This window comes from Mus pahari, chromosome 14 (assembly GCF_900095145.1).
Source record: "Mus pahari chromosome 14, PAHARI_EIJ_v1.1, whole genome shotgun sequence".
In the NCBI taxonomy this organism is placed as follows: Eukaryota; Metazoa; Chordata; class Mammalia; order Rodentia; family Muridae; genus Mus; species Mus pahari.
This window is the reverse complement of record NC_034603.1, coordinates 86,140,157-86,146,215: the sequence shown is the minus strand read 5'-3', so window position 1 is coordinate 86,146,215 and position 6,059 is coordinate 86,140,157.

Genomic DNA, 6,059 nt, shown 5'->3' with positions numbered 1-6,059 from the left:
TGAATTTGCAAATCGCCCTTTCTAACTCTGTGAAGAATTGGGTTGGAATTTTGATGGGGATTGCATTGAATCTGTAGATTGCTTTTGGCAGGATGGCCGTTTTGACTATGTTAGTCCCGGCTGGCAGTTCTCTTAATGTCTGGCTCTTTTGATTCTTGGCCAGGGCTCTTTCTTTCCTTCAGGCTCTCACCTCCTCTTCCCTCCTCTGGGCAACTTTGAATTGTGTCAGAGGAAGAGTCCGTAATGTCTGTCTGTGACTTCGCAGCCTCCAGCTCGGGGACAAGCGCCTTTTATATTTTTAGATTTATTCTTTTTTTTTTTTTTTAAGACAGGTTTCTATGTATAGCCCTGGCTGTCCGGGAAATTACTCTGTAGACCAGGCTGGCCTCAAACCCAGAGCTCATCCTGCCCCTCCCTCCTGAGTGCTGGGATTAGGACTTGAGACTTCTCACTTATGTTTATGTGTGTGCACTAGATGTGTGCAGTGCCCAGAGAGGCCAGAAGAGGGCGTCAGGTTCCCTGGAGCTGGACATACAGATGGTTGTGAGCTGCTGTGCGGGACCTGGGCACCCAGCCTAGGTCCCCTTTACTATTGAGCCTCTCTCTAGTGTTCCCCACCCCCAAGCCTTTCCATGTTCTCTCCTTTACCTCAGGCCTCTCTCATTTTCCTCATAGCACTTACCTGTGTCTTGTAGAGTGCCTCAGTTTATCAGTCTAACCTTACACTCGTTTTTTGTGGGCAGGGCAGGGTGACCTTGAACTGGTCCTCCTGCCTCCCTGCGTTAAGTTCGGTGATGGCGAGTGTACTCCAGCCACTGCATCTGACTTTACAGAACTCCATTAATAAAGTGTTTTTTTTTTTTTTTTTTTTTAAATTTGAAAGTAATTTGCCAATCACCCAAGTGCAAGCCTACAAGGAGAACATGTATGTAATCTAAAATTAAAAAGCATTACTTCCTGTGACCTCTAGGGTTCAGTGGCTAAAAAACCCATTTTCTACCTGGTGATTAATGGTTGGATCATGCAGACGCACATTAAAATTCTGACATAGGTTTATCATACATGAAATTTAAAAGTTGATCTCGGCTCTTGGGGAGACAGCTGGTTGGGATTTTTAAAGAGCTCTTTGGTCTTGGAGAATCCTGCCTGAGTTCAGTCAGAGCCGTCCAGTGTGCTTGTTTTGCGGGGTAAGCTGTGAGGAAGCTACTTCACTTCGATTCACATTCGGATGGGGAGATGCTCAGGTGGACGCTTTGAACGTTTTTTCCTGGGTCTTGCTGCTTGTTCTTACAACAGAGAAGTCAAGGCCAGGGTCGCTTCCTTGGGGCAGTGGGGGTGGGTAGAGGGTCAAGACTGCGGTGTCCACACTAACAGTTCAGTATCAGGGTGTCAGGCTATAACCCCAGCATCCAGGTGGGAGAGGTGACTCCCATGTTCAAGCACAGCAGGTAGGGCAAATTGGACAGCAAGGCAGGTGTCTACTGCACGCGCACAGACCCAGGTGTGCAACCCTATTCATAAAGGTCTACTTTCTCCACCAGATCCTGGGGATGTTTCGAGTGCATTCTGGGACGACAAGATCTTGCGATATGCGCGGGAGTGTGTGGTGACTAGTGTGTGTGGCTAGAATGTGTCATGCCTAACTTGAAAGACCGTCAGTGCTAGGAGCCAGTATCTCGCGTGTTTTTTTTTCTCACGTATTTCTGTGCCTAGTGTGTGCAATGGTGTGAGCCATGAAGTGCAGTGCGTGAGGGATCCCTGCACTGCATCTGCTTCCAAACCTTGCTCCAGCTCTGAGCTCAGCTCGCCTCGAACGAATGCAGTGGTCCAGCCCCAGGCGCGGGAACAGGCCGCGGGTTACCTTGGCAACAGATGCTCCTCCAACCCGGCGCCACCGAGAGCTGCTGTGGCCAAGCGTGGGGAGGGGAGCTGCACATCCAGACCGGCGATGTGGGGGAGGGGAGCCACATCCCCGGAACCGGGATAAACGGGGTGCTCTAGACACGATCCCTGGGGGTCATTTGCAAGCTCCGGTGCTAATAGCTAACGTTGTTCGTTGGGGGAGCGGCAGGCTTGTGCTTGTGTATGTGGAGGCACCTGATGCCCCTCTTGCTGGTCATGCACCCGTCCGTTAGCCATAGCTCGAGGTTATCACAAGCTGGGCGGTCCGGCTTAGGAACCTGCAGATCCTCCTAATGGGTCCCCGCCAGAATAAGAAACGAGGTCGACGGGGCGATTCGAAGACACTGGCTTACTGGTTTGTGGAAGGACTCAATTCTATCACAGCATTACCTCTAGGGAGGGCTGGTCAGGTTCCACTGGGATCGAATTCAGAGAGATGCCTGTCTTTATCTGGTTCAAAGTGCGGAAGTTGGGTGAGACTAATTTCCACCCACCATCCATTCATTCTAGATTGTGGGGTCTTGGCCCGCAGAATGCGAAGTACCTGGTCTACCCCTGGTCCCTAGGTCTACCCACACTTGGGTTTAGAGGTGTGTGCGCCTGCCCGTAGGTGTGCAGTGTTCGCCTCACGTTCGCTGTGCGTGTGCTCAAATTTGAGACCTACTGATGCTGAGTGTGGGGAAGCAGGAGATTTCCCTAGGGGAACGATGTCTGGGCCTCAGTATCCCGCTTCTTTTCTCTAAACCGCCCAGTTCTCTTGGAGGCACCCTGCCGATATCCCGGAGGCTGAGTCTGAGCAATCAGAGCTGCAGTAGCTGAGGTGGCTCTCGCCCACTGCAGAAGCTGCCTGGGGAAGGTTTTTCTGTCGTTGAGGAGCCCAGGAGCGCCACCTCCTGGCGACAGCCGGCATCACAGAACCAACTCTGAAGGGGCGGGGCCTCTTGACAAAAGGGGCTTTCTGTGTCCCCACACGGACCACCCAAGTGGGTCCCAGGATGTTTCATATGCTGCTTCCGGTTGACAGGCCACTGAAAGGGTGGCATGCTGTTACCTCTGCCCAGCCATGTCCCTGTGGGTACGGGATGAGGGGCATGGCTTTGTTTCCCTGGAGTTTGTGCAGAGTCTGAGCTGGGTCAGTGACACTCGGAAATTTGTGCAGAGAGACTCCCCGTGCAGTGTTTGGGGACATGCTGACTTCAGCCTGAGGCAGCCAGGATAGCCCACGGTAACTGAGCATCGCCATAGGAGCTTGGGGACACGTTTGGATGCCGGCCCTGGGGAGGCTAAGTGCCTCCCTGCAGAGCTTTCTGCGCTGGCTTCCCAGATGACAGATGAGGCAAGAGACTTCCTGCTCTGTGATATAGTCAAAATCATATTTTAAATTCACCCATTTTTTTATACTTTAAGTTATTTATTGCCAGCCCTGGCAATAACTAAATAATAATTAAAATAAACATTTTAAATTCCAGCAATTGGAGGCAGAGGCAGGTGGATTTTTGAGTTCCAGGACAGCCAAGGCTACATAATGAAACCTTGCTTAAAGTTGAATTGTGAATGCGTATGACCCTGCCTTGCTTGTGTGTGTGCACATGCATACGGAAGCCAGAGGTTAACCACCTTATTTTTACTCTTTGAACCAAGGACTCACGGTACAGCCCTGGATGTCCTGGAACTCACTATGTAGACCAGGTTGACCCTGAACTCACAGAGGTCTTTCTGTCTCTGACCCCCATTTGTTGGGATTAAAGACATGTTCCACCACACCTGGCAACTTTCCACTTTTATTTTTAAGTTACATCTTTACTGTGTGTGTGTGTGTGTGTGTGTGTGTGTGTGTGTGTGTGTGAGTGTGTGAGTGTGTTCAGATTACCACAGTGCACATGTGGAGGTCAGAAGGCTCCTTCCAAGGAGTGGATTCCCCTTCCACCACGTGGGGTCTGGGATTTAAACTCAGTTCATGGGCTTGGTGGCAAGCATCATTCTCCAGTGAGCCATCTTCTCGAATCCTCCACCTTATTTTTTCTGAGACAGGGTCAGTGTTTGGGTTATAGATTCGACTCACCATAGATTTTGTAATTTGGTGCTGGAGATCTGATCTCAGGCTTGGGAAGCAGGAGTCTCCCCCCCCCCCAGCCATCTCCCTGCCCCCTTATGTTTATTTTAAAAGGCAACAGTAATATGTGGAAGTAGAGTGTAGAAGGTGATCCTAACCAGGAATGTCATGCGGATGAAACAGTTGCAATGTCACTTGGATGAAACAGTTGCATCGCCCTGTGGCTGTGTGCCAGGTGCGCCTGTGACCCCCTGCCCTGTCAGGAACCCTACTTGACTCAGGAGTACCAGTGAGATGCTTTCTGCTTCTGAACAAGTATGCTTGAAGGAGATTTGGTGGTGGTGGGGGCTTTCTCAGTGTTTTGGCGTCTGTCATCCTGTCTCGTAGGACACGTACTTGTGAACTCTAGCTCTGGAGCACCACAGCCACCACGAGGTGCTTCCTTGTTTGTTTGAGGCAGGCTCTTGCTATGCAGACAAGGTCAGTTTCAAACTTACCATCCTCCTGCCTCAGCCTCCTGAGAGTTAAGAATTATAGGCATGGGCTGCCTTCCTGGGTTACAATCCCTGATTTTACAGATGAGGGAGTTAAGGCCCAGGGGAAACTTGACCAGGACCAAGAAGCCAGTGCTTGTTGGCAAGGGAGTTGGCTGGGTTTTTTTGGTGATTCCACTTATACCTCAGCCTTGTTCTCCAAAGGGGAAGCTCAGCTCTGCAGGAAGAAACCCTCAGTTCACCCATCATCTGGAGTAAGAAATAAGGGTGTCCCCTCTACCTGATCTCCATCCAGGTGGGGCAGATTCCCAGGGAGACTGAAGTGAGGCCTGTGACAAGGCTGGAGCCAGCCATAGAGACAGGGCTGGTGTGTGTGTGTGTGTGTGTGTGTGTGTGTGTGTGTGTGTGTGCATGCGAGCAATAGAGTGCTGGCAATGGGGGTGGTGAGGGTTAATCTTCTCTAGCAATCTATTGATATAGGATCAGGAGCCTAAGTGATTCTCCCGCTGGTCCAGTTCCGAGCATCCGGGTAGGGAGTTTTGTCGAGTCGGTCAGGCCAGGTCCCAGGTGCAAAAGTTAAAGCCAGGAGCAGAAGCAGAAGATCAGGGAGGGGGACAGACCCCCCCCCCAGCAGTCTGCCATCTGAGGAGTCATCGTGGGAGTCAGGGCTGGCCATCACAGCCCCTCAGGAGCAGGGTGGTGAGGGTCCCCTGTCTATACTGTGTTGCGTACAGTCTTGGGTACTGCAAGTGTAGGATGCTGCCTTTCTCTGGATCATGGTCAATATTCATTAAACAGAGAATCAGCAGCAGACAGGAAGCCAGGCCTGGGGGAGCTCGTCCATTGGAGGCCAGGTTCTCAATATGGAGAATGAATAGGCCTCCCTCTGCAGGCCCTGGCCACCCAGCCCTGCACCGGAGCCAGTCACCCTGACTGTGTTTGCGCTTCCCACCTTGTATGGTTTTGCTGAGCGCTGTGGTCCACAGACAACACTAGCTCCCTGTCAGCTCACAAAGAGCCTCCTCATTCATTTTCCTTTTAGGGCAAAGCCCACCTTCCAGCCAGGACCAGCCGGCCGGCCGGCCAAAGGGGCCTACCCCCAGCAAAAAGGAATCGCTTCTGCTGTGTTTGGCCACTGTCTTAAGGACTTAGGTATTTATGACACACCCCTCTGGGTCCTTCTTCCCAGAGTGGCTCCTGTAACTGTTTCGAAGTATGGGTGTCCGTAATGGGACTTGTGCCTTTTCCCCAGGGTGCTTTGCTGGAAAGCACCCTCTTGTGGCAGACGTCAGAAACCCAAGGCCACAGGTGCTTTGAATGGTCTCACAGAAGACAGAGTACCCTCCACTGCCCAGTACCCTGCCCTGTCCAGCCTCAGCCCTACGGGGCTCCAGATGTCCCCATGTGGCCACAGGGGACAGCACTGTTTCCAAGGAGGGCTTGTTGGGAGGGAGAGGATTGAGGACCGGCTGACAGCTGGTTTAGAGTGGCAAAGCTGGGCAGCTGGTCTCATTGCTAGCTCTATAACGGCCACTGGTGAGCTGACATCATGAGGCAGAGAGGGTGTTGGTGAGGGCTTTGGTAAGCGGGGGGGGGGGGGGGGGGGGGGG